This window comes from Pezoporus occidentalis, unplaced genomic scaffold, assembly GCF_034315485.1.
Source record: "Pezoporus occidentalis ecotype Australia unplaced genomic scaffold, CSIRO_AGI_Poc_V1 ctg41, whole genome shotgun sequence".
Classification (NCBI taxonomy): Eukaryota; Metazoa; Chordata; class Aves; order Psittaciformes; family Psittacidae; genus Pezoporus; species Pezoporus occidentalis.
The window spans coordinates 4,327,480-4,342,818 of NW_026915736.1; the positions used below are offsets into that span (position 1 = coordinate 4,327,480).

The following is a 15,339-nucleotide window of genomic DNA, read 5'->3' on the forward strand; positions in this document are numbered from 1 at the left end:
GAGAAACAGAACATTTAAATTCACTGTCAAGAGTTTTCATTTTGATTATAGCAATTTCCAGTTTAAAGAAGATGAATATCCAGGAAAGCATTTAAAATTAATCCGTCCCTTCTAAAGTAGCACTAAAAAATAGTTGGGAGTGAAATATGATTACTTCATTTCAAATCTTGTCATCTAGAATAAAAAAGAGTCAATTGTGTATTTATTTGGCAGCAGCTCACTAGGCAGAGTAAGGGTTCAAAGTCCTTTACAGAGTTCTAAAATTCCAATTTCAGCTTTGCTGCTTTTCCTTCATAAAACTTCATAAACTATAGGTCAATGATAATTATGGCACCAGCCTAGTTTGTCTACATTTTCTTTCTTCAAATTCCAAGTATAAATATCAGTGAGGAGCACTACTGTGTTTTAAGGTAGAAAGGAACAGCAAACCCTCTGTCTGCACAAAGGTCATCCTACCTCTTCCTTTTTTAATGCAAAATGAGACATTTGAGCACAGACAAAATACACAGCTAAACATAATGAGAAAGCTAAAGGCCATTTCAAGTATGTCTCCAATTACTGTACATAATAAGCATTAATATTAATAGGAGTTTGGGGAATCCAACAAAACAATGACTTGAGCTCGGACCCCCCATCATGTTGGGAAGGGCTGTCCTGGAAAAACTGTGCTTGTCATTTTGACTAGAGTATGACTGTAAGAAAACTTGCTATACAAAGTGTTACATGCTCATAAAATTAAGCAAATTGGCATGTTCAATAAGATAATTTACTGCAGACAAAGCCTTAGTATTTCTAGCAGCCTTCCAGTATCTGAAGGGGGGCTATAGAGATGCTGGAGAGGGACTCTTCATTAGGGACTGTAGTGACAGGATAAGGGGTAACAGATTAAAACTTAAACAGGGGAAGTTTAGATTGGATCTAAGAAAGAAATTCTTTCCTGTTAGGGTGGTGAGGCACTGGAATGGGTTGCCCAAGGAAGCTGTGAATGCTCCATCCCCGGTGGTGTTCAAGGCCAGGTTGGACAGAGCCTTGTGTGACATGGTTTAGTGCGAGGTGTCCCTGTCCATGGCAGCGGTGTTGGAACTTGATGATCTTAAGGTCCTTTCCAACCCTAACTATTCTATGATTCTAAGGCTAGTGTGTCCTCCAGAATCTTTCCATTGTGGTGTTTCCTTCACGCCTTCTTCTCTGGCTGAACTGTAGAAAGAGAATTCCATTCTCTGTCCCAAATATTTAATAGATATACATATATTGGGTCAGTCAATTTGTTGCTCCTTTCTTTATAACATTTATCCTGTCCGCTGTTTCCTTTCCATCCTTTCACCACTGTGATACAGTCTCTTATTTTTTATATTGATTATGTACTCTTTTGAGCTTTACTAACAGCCACCACACTTGCAGTTCACAGAAAATGCTGGTTATCTTCCTGCTTGATTGCTCAGACTCCCTCACCCCTGTGAGAAAACTTGCAGCAGCACAACTGATAGTCTCTCAGTTCAAGCTCAGAGCAGTGTACTTCCTCACACTGTCCCCTCTCTATTTTCCACTCCACTCTTCTCCTGAGCATGTTACCCTGAACATGCTTCATCAAAAACATCAATATTATCTACCAACTTGCTTCTAGCATCTACCCATCTGTACCTGTTGCTGCACTTGCAGGAATTTCAACTAGAATTTTATCCTACCAGGCCACAACAACACTTGACATGAGCCTTGTTTACAAAAAAATCCAGCATCCACTATGAATTCTGTGAGAAATGTCATCCTTAATCACAGACACAGATGCACATGAAATGAGAAAATTAATGCATTCTTATGTATGTCATTTATTTATATCTACACACACATCCTCTCCCCAACATTTTTATGTTACTTGAAAAAGTTCAACAGGAGCCTCATGCAGTTACTAAATGTCTGGGAACATGGCAGAAATTTGGGAAGAACAAAAGCTACTGTCATACCTAATGCATGAGTCAGATTTCAGCTGTTATCAATGGGTACCATTTCCCTTCCTACATGTAGCACTGAACAGAAAGATACCTGAACTGTTCTGGACCCCAGAAATAGCTTTTTGTCATTTCTGGCAGTGCAAAGCTCACAACGGTTTGGCACCATGGTGTTTAGACCTGCCCTCAGCAAGGTGTAAACTCAGTAATGATGCACTCGAGTTCATTCAATTCTAAGACGCAGTGAAGCTTACAAGAAGGTGGCACAAAGCTTATTTAACTAATTAAAGCTGCCTTAAAACCCCTGAATGAAGTGATTCTGTGAGACCCTAGCTTGTCAAAGTTTACACATACTCACTTTTCAAAATAACACGCCAATATAAAAAATGCTGTACTATACCAAAAATATATTTGTCCAAGACAAAAAAAAAAAAAAAAAGACCTTTAACCTCCCCTCAGTCAGATGTCACAATTCTTTCATTGTCTTTCCTATTTTAGATGAAACAGGAAAAATAAAGGGTAAACTGGACCACTCGAAAACCTAACCATTACTGCTTTTTACCTTATTAACTTCAGCTCAGTGTGCAATTTCAAGTGGATTGCTTCTGAAAATGGCCCTATGTTGACAAAGGAAATATTTCCCCGAACAGCAGTATAATCAGTGTAGATGTAACTAACACTGAGCTGCTCTGTTTTGTGGGTTGCTCTCTAGGCAGCCACAGGCCACAGTGACTTCAACCTCACCAAGTTACGAATCCCTTCTTGTCGAATCAATATAAATCTACCAGCAATCCCAGTCCAGGAAGGTTGCTACTGACACATTTCGCACCATGTTTCATTTATACACTTAATTATTTAAGAACAAAAGACAGGTTAATATTCAGAGCTCACCATTGATGTGAGCCTTTTTAATAAGACCCCTTAACAACTGTTTTTCAAACTATTTCTCCTGAAAAGGTTTATTTATATATAAAAGCCTTGCACACTCCATGAACTCTGCAACTAGCTTATGATTTGAACTGAAGCATTTATGCCATCCTTGTCATCATGGTATCCAAGGCAAACTCTGTTTGACAATACCTTCCTACTTTATTTCAAGCATGCTGGTCCAGCATTCTTGGAGGAAACTCCTTTTGCTGGATAAATCATAAAATTTCAATGTTAGCTTGCAAACACTTGGCTCTACAGTTTCCATTGATTTTAATGAGACTTGTACATTCAAAACTGTAAGCAGAAGTTTGAAAATTTGGGGCTAACATCACATGTCTGACCACATCAGCTCTTCCTGCTGGCTGCAAAACAGCCCTTAAGCACATAACAACTTCCTAAAAATAGAAACACCCACTCTAAAGTACACCATCCTAAAGATAAATATGAATCTTAAAGGAGCCAGTAAACAACAGTAACACAGATAAAATGTTATCCCTTCAGTGCAACATGTTGCATGGGCTTCCTAAATAAACTGTTTTACAGCCTCCATCCTTTCCTCCCCATCACTGCACCAACCCAGGCCCCACATCCTTCAACCTCTGCCACCTCACAGATGCAGACTAATACTCCTTCAGCATATGGTAGACACACAGAGACAAAATCAATCTTCCCTTTGTCCCTGTCTCTTTGTCTAAAATCAGGTCAGACCTAAAAGAAGAATACCAGTTTTGTGCTTTCTACAGTACCAAATTATTTTGCAGTGCCTTTGGAACGGGCAATGTCATTTCCAGGACAGGGAGATAGTGTCCCAGTGCACCTACATGCATGACTCCACGCACATGCTCCTGACTCAATGCGCTCAGCTTTCCTGTGTGGGACAGCCATGCTTCTTACAGCAGCATGAAGAGTGGGAGCTCAGAAGTATTGCTTCTTTATTATCTTATTCCCTGTCATGGTAATCAGGGAAGGCAGAAACCCAGGAGAAAAGGCAATACATGCAACTTCTGCCAGATTAATTTCTTTTTAGGCTGGTGGAGAGTTTAAAAAAAAAAAATAATTAAACAAGCATGATTCATTTCCTATTATTCACTGTGATATCCATTCAATTACTGCTCTAACAGTACATTGGAGCAAGGACACAGGGAAAGGTCAGTCTGACCTCTGCTTCTAAACTCTGCCTAACAGTTGCTTCCACATGGCTCTCTTCCAAATGCAATGGCAGAGAACATGCAGGTGCATAATGGAGCCTTGCAGTTGAGGACCCACTCCAGGTAAGAGAAGAGCTGCAAATCTTAAAAAAGAAACTATAAAGGATATTTGCATAGTATTTGCTGTTGGAAATAAACTGGATTTGAGGAGCTTGGCTCCAGATACAAACCAACCTTTCCAGTTTCCTAGCTTGCAAATACAATGATTTGGTTTGGTTTATTGTATACAAACTGATTATGCCTATGGATAAGCACTAGCCTCAATAATATGCAGTGGGACTTGTAGCATGGAGAACTCACAGAAGAAAGAAAACAGCAAAATACGCTGTGAAAGGGGCAGCCGGGGTGGAAGGCAATTTTATTTTCTAGGTCCCTCAACCCTAGAAGGAATATCCCTTATGGTAGGTCTTCCCAAACTGGGAAGGGGCAGGAGAAAAAGCCTCTTGCAGCAAGCCTTTCACATCAAACAGTTTAGGCCAGAGGCTTAGCGGTCAACCTCTGAACAAACTAAGACAAAAATGTGGATAGAAAACCACAAAGATTCTCTCTCAGAGAGAAGCAGTGGACCAAAAAATGTACTTGCAATTTTGCAGTTGTCTCATAAATACTCAAATCTTCCTGTCTTGGAGCAGAGGGGCGTGCTGCAAAAAGAAAGATTAAGTTGTTCTTCATCAGTGAAGAACCAACATAGAAATCTGTGGATAAAGACTTAACTGTAGGGACAAACACCATTTTACCTTGTGGACTTCAGTTTCTGAAGCTACCTCCAGCCCCCACCAGCACAGCCTCTGCTCTCTTTTAGCGAGCCCATCTTTGTCATGACACCTGCCCCTCTGAAGCTTCCTGGTCCCCCACCCTGCCTCTTTGTCCTGCTCCAGTTTATACTCCCACTATCGGCCACACCCCGACACATTTCTGTCGCACAGCCATCAAGACCCTCAAGACGAAATAGAGAACTAAAATGAGTACTATTATCTCAGCATAAGATGAACTTGCTTGTCAAGGAAGGACACTGGTTGTATTAGCATGATAGATTATACCAAAACTAGACATGAAGTCCCTCTCTAGCTCCAAAATTCCGAAGTGCTAGTTATGTCTAATTTTGTAGGTTTAATAGGTATCCTATTGTTATGTAATTATATATGTATATACACATTAAACTTGTAATTGTTTAACAGCACTTAGATTTTTGAGTATGCAAGATGTAAGAACAATGCTGACTTCAAACAGAAGGAGGAGACAAGCACATACCATTTGACAGCTACAAATGATATCCATAGTTTTGTGAACTCTGCCCTGATCTCTTTTTATGCAAGTGTGCCAATTCTTTGAAGTTAACAGATGGCCCTCTGCAAGAAGAATACACTTCAAGCAATCAGAGAAAAAGCTACTGTGTTTTGACAAGATTGTGTGTATATGTTTCTTGTATAAAAAGTCTTTGACTCTATTCAAAGTATTTTGTCTATAAGGTTACATGAGTCATTCACTTTCCCCAGCATACAGTGCAGTGGCTTTTCAGTGTGCACTTCGACTAAAACACAAACAGAAAAATCTTTTTTAGCACTGTACAAAATGGGAGTCTCCGTTACAGAAAGCAGCTCTCCAACTCAGAGACCAGGCAGGTCATAACTGACTGGGAGTTTAACTGGAAATGGCATTTGACTGTCTAGTTTGAAGGGCTGCAGCCTGAAGCAGCCAAAACTCTCCCCTCAGAAGACAAAGCCCATCAAGTCCATTACACAGCATTCTCCTCCAGTTCAACAGAACAAAGCTTCATTAAGTTTATCCAAGTGCCTCTTCCACTTGCCAGGCTGGGATACAAACCAGCATACATATATTGGAGACTACCAACAGTTCAAGGGAAACATAAATAACAAACAATTTAACCTAAAATTATATTTAGCATTCCCCAAGCATTTAACCACAGTTTGGCTCTTAAATTATTAATATTGCAAAGGACATTTGCACAGCAATTTTATCTGATTTAAGAGGCAAACTGCAATCTTCTGCTGATGATGATTCCCTCCCCAGTAGTTACACTCTGGTATTTTGACACAGCCATTATTTTAACTCTAACCAATGATACCACTGACACCTACAACTCCAGGTGAGGAATATATAACAGCAGCCACTCATTATATCAGCACAGAAATTACTTTCTTACACCCTTCTACCCGTTTTAATGCTTCAACCCACTTAGCCTTGATCTTGATCCTGAGTTTCACGTTAAACCACTGTGTCAAAGTGTGACTGCATTACACTACACTGCAGTCCAAGATTAGAGGAAACTATGAGTTTCAAGTGACTGTTTTAAAAGTCATGACTTTGGTCAGTGCTCCTCAAATCTCAGCTAGGTAAAACCAAGACAGCAGCATTTAAAGATTAAAGATTTCCACTTACTCTCTGAATAAATACAGCATAAAAAGCACTAACATAAGACACTACTGGGCCTCAAATTTGACCCACAAGGATAATTCTGTAGGTAAGTACAGAGTTAATTTATTCAGCTCATATATGTAGTTCCAGATTAATTTCTAGTATGAGTATTTTAACTAAAAGCAACACTCACATATGTATAATTATACTTGCGTCATTTATTTCAAATATTAGTGTTAATCACTGCCACGTAAGGACAAGAAGCTTCCCAATACATAATAGCATGTCTAGTGCTATAAGTGAAAATTTTCAAAGCATTCATATACTTCAGAAATTTATATTTAACACATATATTTTATATAGTTTATATATATATTTATATAAATATAACATAAGTATTCAGACCAGATATTTGGACATCTGGAATTTTCTAATTCATACCAGTTGTTTAAGGGAGTCATTACATCATCATGGAGTCCATATCTAGGTGTTACTGGTTTGTTTAGTTTAATTGTTTCAAATCAATGGTAAGAATTACACACATACATACATAGTCTTTATGGTTCCATGTTTTAGTATTTAGGAAAGCAGTCTCTACATAGGTAGCACATGTGAACAACAAACAAGTCAATTTTTTCAAAACTATGGAGAGCTTAAACAAACAATACTGATCATTAATTTTGGTTTTTTTTTATTCTAACCAGTGAGTTCCTCTCCACGTCTTACCACGTATACATCAATTTGATTATGTCTGTTTGCACACAAATATTTCTGTACATGTGTATGCAAATGCTTAAATGTAAGCTTGTGCTATACTCAGTGGTTTTGTGATTTCATAACAACTGCTCCTAATCACAGTTATTACCATTATTTATTACTTGGATCATACTTCAGGTGTGCATGGTGCCTTACAGGCAAACAAGACAGAGGGCAGAGCTAAACTGTTGACTGAACCAGATTTCACACCATTGAGGAAAGGGCAAGTACTAATACAGTGACAGGAGTGACAGAGTGAAGATCTCTGCAGTGATCATAAAAATATGCATATAAAATCAAATGAAATTTTAAGAACTAGCCTTGTTCCACAGCACACTTTCTTCCCTCTTTAGATACTGCAGCAAATAGCTGCTGTGCTTCAAAGGGAATGGGTAGTAGTACCTTGTTGAGGTCCATTTTTCACACCTCTATGATTCAGAATTCCAGCTTTTCAGTCACAAAAGATCCCAGGCACGTAACTGTGATGGAGCCACGCAGACTGTGGTCAGACTCAAATACCTGAGGTATACCCACTGCTCCATTCTTTAGAGTTGTCCAAATTAGACATCTGGTTTACCAGGTGCAATAAGATTTTTTAAATTGTATTCCACTAATGAACAGGGCATGGCAGAAAGCACTGCACTATTTCTTTACATGATATCTGACTTTGCAAGCATCCATGGGTAGACTATACGAGTAATTTATGTCATCTTCTCCTCTGATCCATTCAGCCTCAAAGGCAAAGAGGCACAGATCTCAGTTAACCCAACAATCCATTTCTCCAGCAACTGCAAAGCCATTTGAAGACATCCCAGAGCTCTGGAAAACAGTGGGTATGTTTTGGCTTATAGGTGTTCCCCAAGTCAACCACTCCCTACAATCTGCTCAGGAAACAAGTTTAAATCACAATGGGAAAAGATCGTTGTTTGAAGATTGAGTTAAACCATAAAAAGTGTACATGATACTTGCACACCAACTCACTTTACTGTGATCAGCATAGCACTAAGCCTTTCTAAAACACATGCAGCAAACATCTCCAAAGGCTTTTACTTTAAATGTCTTTTCACTTAACGGAATATAAACTTTGTCATCTAAGCAAGCATGTCACTTTTCAGTGCAATTATTTACACTTATGCCCATTTTATACGCATAATATTACCACAAATGTAATGATGACAACGGAAAGCTCTTAGTCTACCTTCACTACGAAAGGATGCATGATATCATATGGATCACATTCACATTTCTAACTAAAACCAAAATAGAGTATATCTCACCCTCATTTTTACTTACAACATGATCAAAACCAATGTTTGTTTGAGGTTTTACTAATGTATCTCCAATAGCATATTTTTTTTACCTCCACATCTTCACTTTCTTTTGTGGTTCTTAGAAAAGCAGTACTTGGGTGTGTTATCTCTTCTTTCTTTGTTTAATACCTTACAATCTTGTTTACAATAAGAATTCGAAATAAAAGAAAAGAAAAAGTTTATTGACCTATATTGTAAAAATCTTGCAATAAAACGTCCTTGCCTGGGGCTAAATCATTTTGCCTGGCTTTTATACCCCTCCAGATTTTTACAAGATACCTGCTCAGTCTTGTTCAAAATCATGCCAGTGAATACACAACAGTTGATGGTCAAGATTAATTCTTTTGTTCCTAGTAGCTAGAGAACATTTTTATTTAAACGAATTACCATGTGCAAGTGATCTATAAAATGACTGACTTTGTAGCAGTGCCATTAAAATGGAAATTGGAAAAGGTACAAAAGCCAATGTCCAATTTTGTATTTTTTTCCAGTTTGAATTGTTTCCAAAGACATTTTTCCTTTTTGGTATGATGACCAAGTAGGACTTGGCAGGGTGTTTTCTTTTTATTTTGTTCCCTAAGACTGTATAATGTAGTGAATCTGCCCGCAGCATTTGTACTAGGGATCCCGAACAGAAAACAGGTCAGTGCAAGGATAAAGCGATCTCCTAAAGGGGACAAAAAAAAACCAAACAAATGGGGGGGGGGGGGGGTGAAGAGAGGAAAAAAGTGAATGTGATGTCTGTCATCTTTGCCATTTTCTAACTCAATTGGTTATAATAAGCCACTCACAATAACATATTTAACATTCTGCAGCTGGAAATATTTTATGTTTGTCCATTGGTGTTTTAAAGAATGCTCATATATTCTGCTGCCGCTATTCAAGATCAATTCAATTAAGTTTCCACAGTAGAAGTTACTTTGTCAACTGGAATAATTTGCTTTCACTTACAGCCTCAAATTGCTCCACGTGCCACAACACACTGGCCACACCTACACAAAATCCATTCTTCCCTACCTACCAAAGACATATAGCACAAGTTGCTACAAAAAATTCCATAGAGAGAGATTAGTACCATATTATGCTGCCTGAGATGAATACCATATACTCTGTGTTCTTTCCTCTCAAATCATGCAATAATTTATACTGTGTTTGCATGGGATCCAACTTAGTTACAAAGTAAAACTAAGGTCTTATAAAATTTAAAACTGAACCAGACTATTTAAAACAGGTAAGACATAATCTGCTTTTATGGAAATACTATTTTTGATAAATCTGTCAGTTATTTTTAGGCTAGGTACCTTGATCTGTACAAGATCCTACACAGTATAAGACCCTTCGCAAAAACTTTTGACGCAAGACTGAGTTTACAGGGGACACTGTTGTGATGGCTGAGAGTGAAAATAAAATTATCAGTATTCATACACTTGAAATAACTCATCTATGGCTGCAAGCATTAGTTTTTCTCATTAAATCAAGTTCTATTCCACAGTGTCAGAATTAGCCCTTCTCCCCACACCTTTCTTCTTCAAGTATTGCCACAGAATAGCGAACTTCCACTTGTACGGCTGTCACCAGAAGAGGCACAGAAAAACTCGAGGTTTAAATCTCCTTCTTGGAAACATAACCACCAATTTTATCAGGAGCAAAGGCAAAACACCTGTACTTGCTCAGAGCGCAGAATTTAATCCATGTTCTGAAAATACTCAGACATTCATTTAAACATTCTGGCAAAATCCAGAGCACCTCAAAGAACTCAAAGTATGTCATTTGAGAACCAAATAGGGTTATTACTTAGACTTTTTAACTTCTGCATCTGACTCAGTATTTTCTGTAGTCCTTAAAATGACTTTCCACAAGAAAACCCCACAGTAAAATAAAACCTAATAAAGTATCTTCATGTTACCCATCTTTAACTGAAACTTTTGGTTGTCATACACATTAGAAGCAATTCAAACATCTGAAAATAGGTGTCTTGTGACATCTGAGATATAACACAGGGCCTGCAAGTGACTTCTGCCTATTTTAGAATGGCCTAATGGAAGATAATGTAGATGGCTTATTGCAGATACCTCAGGCACCTACAATAGCACTAACCAGCTATATTTAGTTACAGAGTCACTACCTCCATATTTTCATCAGTTATGCAGAATTACACATTACATAGTTCAACAGAACCTCAGTTCACAGAGCCACAAATGGCAAAACTCCACTCTACACATCACAGCTTGATTAAACAGTGGTATTAATCATGCACTTGAAGCACTCTGTAATTAAAGGGTACGTGGAAATCAGAATTAAGATGGTGATGTAGAAAACATACTGTCAATTAATAATGGAAAGTAAGGTATACTTAGTGCTCTCCAATTACATTCAGAATAACAGAATATTTTTCTAGGTATTAATTATTGGGAAAATATGAATGGATTTTTTTGTCTTAAAATGAACCAACTGTGTGTAAAAATTGTAAGTTACTTTTCCCTTCCTGGGAAAGACCAAGTTTCTCAAATGTTCAAACTTTCAGGTTTTCACTGGATTCCAAAGAGGAAAATATTTCTTCCACGACACACGGAAGTACAGCAATGTCGCCATTCTAAGATTCACTGTTCTCTAACAGCAGGGAAAAGTACTGGAAAGTGAAGAAAAAAAACTTGAAAACAAATCAAGTAGGCTAACTACCACATAATTACTAGTTCCTACCTATCTAGTCCCATCTTTCTTCTCACTTCCTCACTACGTAACATAGATCTAGAGGCCTATTTCTTCCTAAAAAACACGTACTCATTCAGTGAAGGAGAGGAAAGGAATATATTGGACAATGACCAAACTAATTTACAAATTTTCTTGAAGCTATGCACAAGTTCTGAATCCTCAGAGTTTGAACATTCAGAACTTTATCCATCGCTATCTGCATTCGTTAATCTTTTTATTTAATTTATTATTGAAAATAAGCCTTGGAACCAAAATAAAGTTTTGCGTTTGGTCCCCTCTGCCCCCCTCCCACCAGCAGAGTAACTTCTGATTCACACACTTTGGTGACTACTTTCTTAATTATTCAAATCTGACTTGAAAAAACCACTGTTGCTCTGTTTACTTGCTTCTGGTACCTCAGTAGCACCCACTTCTGACAGAAAGCTAATATCCTCATCTGCATATCTACAAAATGAGGACCGGAAATATATGACAATAATGACAATGCCTAGCTCCGAGTCTGTTGGTTTAATCCTGCTAGTCAAAGAGCAAAGCAAATACAGACACTAGAAAAGTATTTCTTCCCCACACTTTTTGATAATCTGAACAGACACTTTTAGACTAATTCAAATATGCTCAGAATGTGGCATTATTCATCCTTTTTTCAGCTGGGCCATTTTCTAATCTAAACAACTAAACTTGGTCTTTAGAAATAATTTTCTGAACAAGAAATACATAATTCTCATTTTTCATTCCACAAGAAAAGCCATGTGTCAGCTCTAGAAAACTGTGGATTATATGGGATGAATTGCTGCCAGGCTAAACTCAGGGATGCCCTCTTGCAGAACCATCTATAGAGTGGCACATTGAAAAGAAGTCCTCCTCATGGTTGTACTCTATTTTAAAATTATTCTAATATCGCCATTTTACTCTAGTTCTCTTGGGCTGACTTTTCATGCAAATCTGTGATGAATTTTCAGCAAATCTGGGATAAATGTAAGATGTTTGATCGACAGTGATGTCAATGTTTTACAGAAGATCTGCAGGGGACATTGGCGGGGCAATTGCAGCTGAAACAGCATGAAGACTGGCTCATTTTTTCACATATGCTTATTTCTGGAACAAAATATTAGTTTCCTCTAATGCTACATACTAGTTTCTCTAAACCAGGATTTGGAAGGTATTAGCCACTGTGTAAATAGCCCAGTAGATTTTCACTTGACATGCTAATGGATGTAGAAGGCACACTGCCCTACCAACACGCAAAAGGCAATGTGCTAGTAATTCACATTAGCTTGTATTTCTCAAATCCTAGACAAGACAATGTTTTCTGACTTTTCATGACAATGTCTGTTCACCAGACAGCTAACTTTCTATCCAGCCATTTTGCACTTTTGTGACAGCAACACAGGCTAATTACTACCACTGCACTGTAGCACAGAAAAAGTGAGTACTTAAAGAAAAATCCATGTCATTAGCAAATCCTCCCTAATTTGTGATTCAAAATGTATATATTCTGAATATGTATAAACAGATTATCACAAATCAAATCATGTAGACTAAAACACTATCAATAAGGGCAGCAAATAATCTTCTGATGTTTAAAATTCACAACCCTGCTCCATCCATTTGTTATCAATGTAACTGGTTTTTCTCTCCATACACAACTTCATTACAGAAATTCCTTTCCTTCCAGTGAAAAGAATTCAGCCCTTAAAAACTGGCAGAAACTTCCCAGCAAATACACTAATAGCAATACCGGTTTCTTAAAGAATGATTTTCAATTCAGTGGATTTTTTTACCACTGATTTTTGTCCTTTAAAACACATCGATTTCTTTTTTTGCTGACCTTTACAGTATAAATGTCATTGTCAGATAAAATAATTGAACCCAGTAATATATGCAAAGAGTGGGGAAAATCTGTCACTCTTTTCAACATTGTGTATCAGTCTAATAAGAATCTAACTATATTTCAACAGACAAATTTCTTCTCAGTCTGAATTCAGGGGGTATAAAAAACACAAAGTTTATGCTGAGAAAATATTCTGGAAGTAATACTGGCTGTTAGTTGTCATGGAAATAATAAACTATCAACATGGTAAACGGTGCCCTCTCTTTAGTGAGCAGGCAACTACATGCAGCACACTTCATTTCCATCCAGGACACAGGTTACAACATGACACCATCCACCTCCCACTGCTCTGCAGTGCTCAGGCAGAGGTTGTGCACATTTACATAATTTTTACAGAGAAAAATCACTGAGAGAAATTGAAATTTGCAACTACCATCAGTCAGATCTACAAACTGTACCTTTTTTGTGTGTGTCTAAATTTAATACCTGTCCAATCCCATTCCTATATTCCACTTTACTAATGCACATGCCCTCTCTCCTCCCTTGGATGCCAAACTTCATAGTGCTGGGGTACACTGCTGGGTGTGAAAACCTATCCATTGTATTTACCTCAAAACTTCTTATTGCTCTCAACAGGTATCAGATTATACCTTTAAGTAATTAAATTATTGAGTACAAGTCCTACTTTCTGCACGCTTTCTGCAAAGGACAATGTTAGATGCTTTACAGTAAATATAAATTTGTCTATTTCACTGTACAATCACTGAGACACCTACACATCTCAGCAAGCAGCTAACAGTCTTCTTAGCTTGCCTACACCTCTGACAAGCTTTACTTTTATCGCTCTAGGTCAATTCCTCCCCATCCCCTCTGCCAAAGCTGTTCCAGTAAGTGAAAAGTAGGCAAGGTACATTGATCCAAGGAGACAAAGGACAAACGGCAATTTTAACCCATTGGGAGGCAAAGCTCTGCTCTCAGAAAAGGGACAAGTGGTTACAGGTACAAAAACCCCTCAGGCTTCTCCTTCCCAGACCAGGACACTAGCCACAAGCCCACAGTCATGGGTATGCACAGTTCCTTTGGGTTGTGGGAAACACTGCAGTTACTCAAAAGTCACAGCACTGGCTAGCATTGTGGGCAAAGCAAAAGCAAGGCTGTACCTTTCAGAAAGCTTTGATTTGAGATCCCAAAAGAAGCATAAACTGGCATGGGCTCAAGATACTCAGTTCTGTGATGACAGAAACACTTTTGGGTATGAGGAGGAAAGAAGCATTTTGTGACTATAAAACTGACGAAAATACAGAGAGCTTTCAGCTATGTATTTCTGATACAGCAACTGTTATGCCATATTGATTCCATCCTCTCAAGAGGTTTCTACTGAAGCTTTAAATATATGCAAAAACCACCGGAAGTTAAGGCTAGAACCTTATTTACCCGCTTCATTGGCTCTGTTATAAGCTTAACAGGAGCTTTGTGAATGATGCCAGTCCTTCCTGGAGAAGAGAGAGTTTGTTACAGGGTGTTCAGTTGGAGCAGCTGCTTTTTCAATCAAGAGATACTTAATTAAGCAGAGAGGAAGAATACATCATGTACAGAAACAGGCTAGCTAGGGTTTTTAGGCAGGCAATAAAAAAAGTGAGCTTGAAAGAAAAATATACCCGCCTTCCTCCCTTGTATTAGGCTGGCTTTCTAAAGGAAACCTGTGAGTGTTGTGAAGCATGCTAGAAGCACAACATTGAAGATATTAGGAAAGACATCTGGGGAAAGCAGTCCATAGTCCACTATGGCCAGAAATGTTTGCTCCATGAAATTTTAGGACAACAATTGGTGTTCACTTCAAAAAATATATGGTTCTTTAAAGCAAATGAAACATAAAGGAAACCCAATTACAGTAAGCATAGAAATGATCTGAACATACAAGAAAAATGTCAGTAGTCTTGCTGTGCAATACTGTCATGCTCTGTGCCTCCTACCAGATTACAGGACTGTTTAAATCTATTATCACTTTTTAAACTTGCTTTTCTAAATTTAATTTCATTGATACACAAGAAGAACTCCCTTCTCATTTTAATGAATTCAGCATTTCTACTTTTACTTTATGAGTTTCTGAAGACTCTCAGAGCCCAGGCAACCAAGAAATCGAATGACTGCAGTAGGTGTAGCAGGGTCTCATCTGCCTCTGGTCATTCATAAGCCTGCTATCACTTGAAATGCCTGCTTGAGATTGCACCAGTGTACAGTTAAATACCGCATTTTCATTGCAAACCCAC

General features: G+C 38.1%; 1 protein-coding gene across 3 annotated transcripts in view; it reads right to left on the reverse strand.

Moving 5' to 3' along the window:
• Nucleotides 1-15,339, reverse strand: part of GRID1 (glutamate ionotropic receptor delta type subunit 1) — a 593,210-nt gene that overhangs the window by 258,874 nt on the left and 318,997 nt on the right. The window lies entirely within an intron of this gene.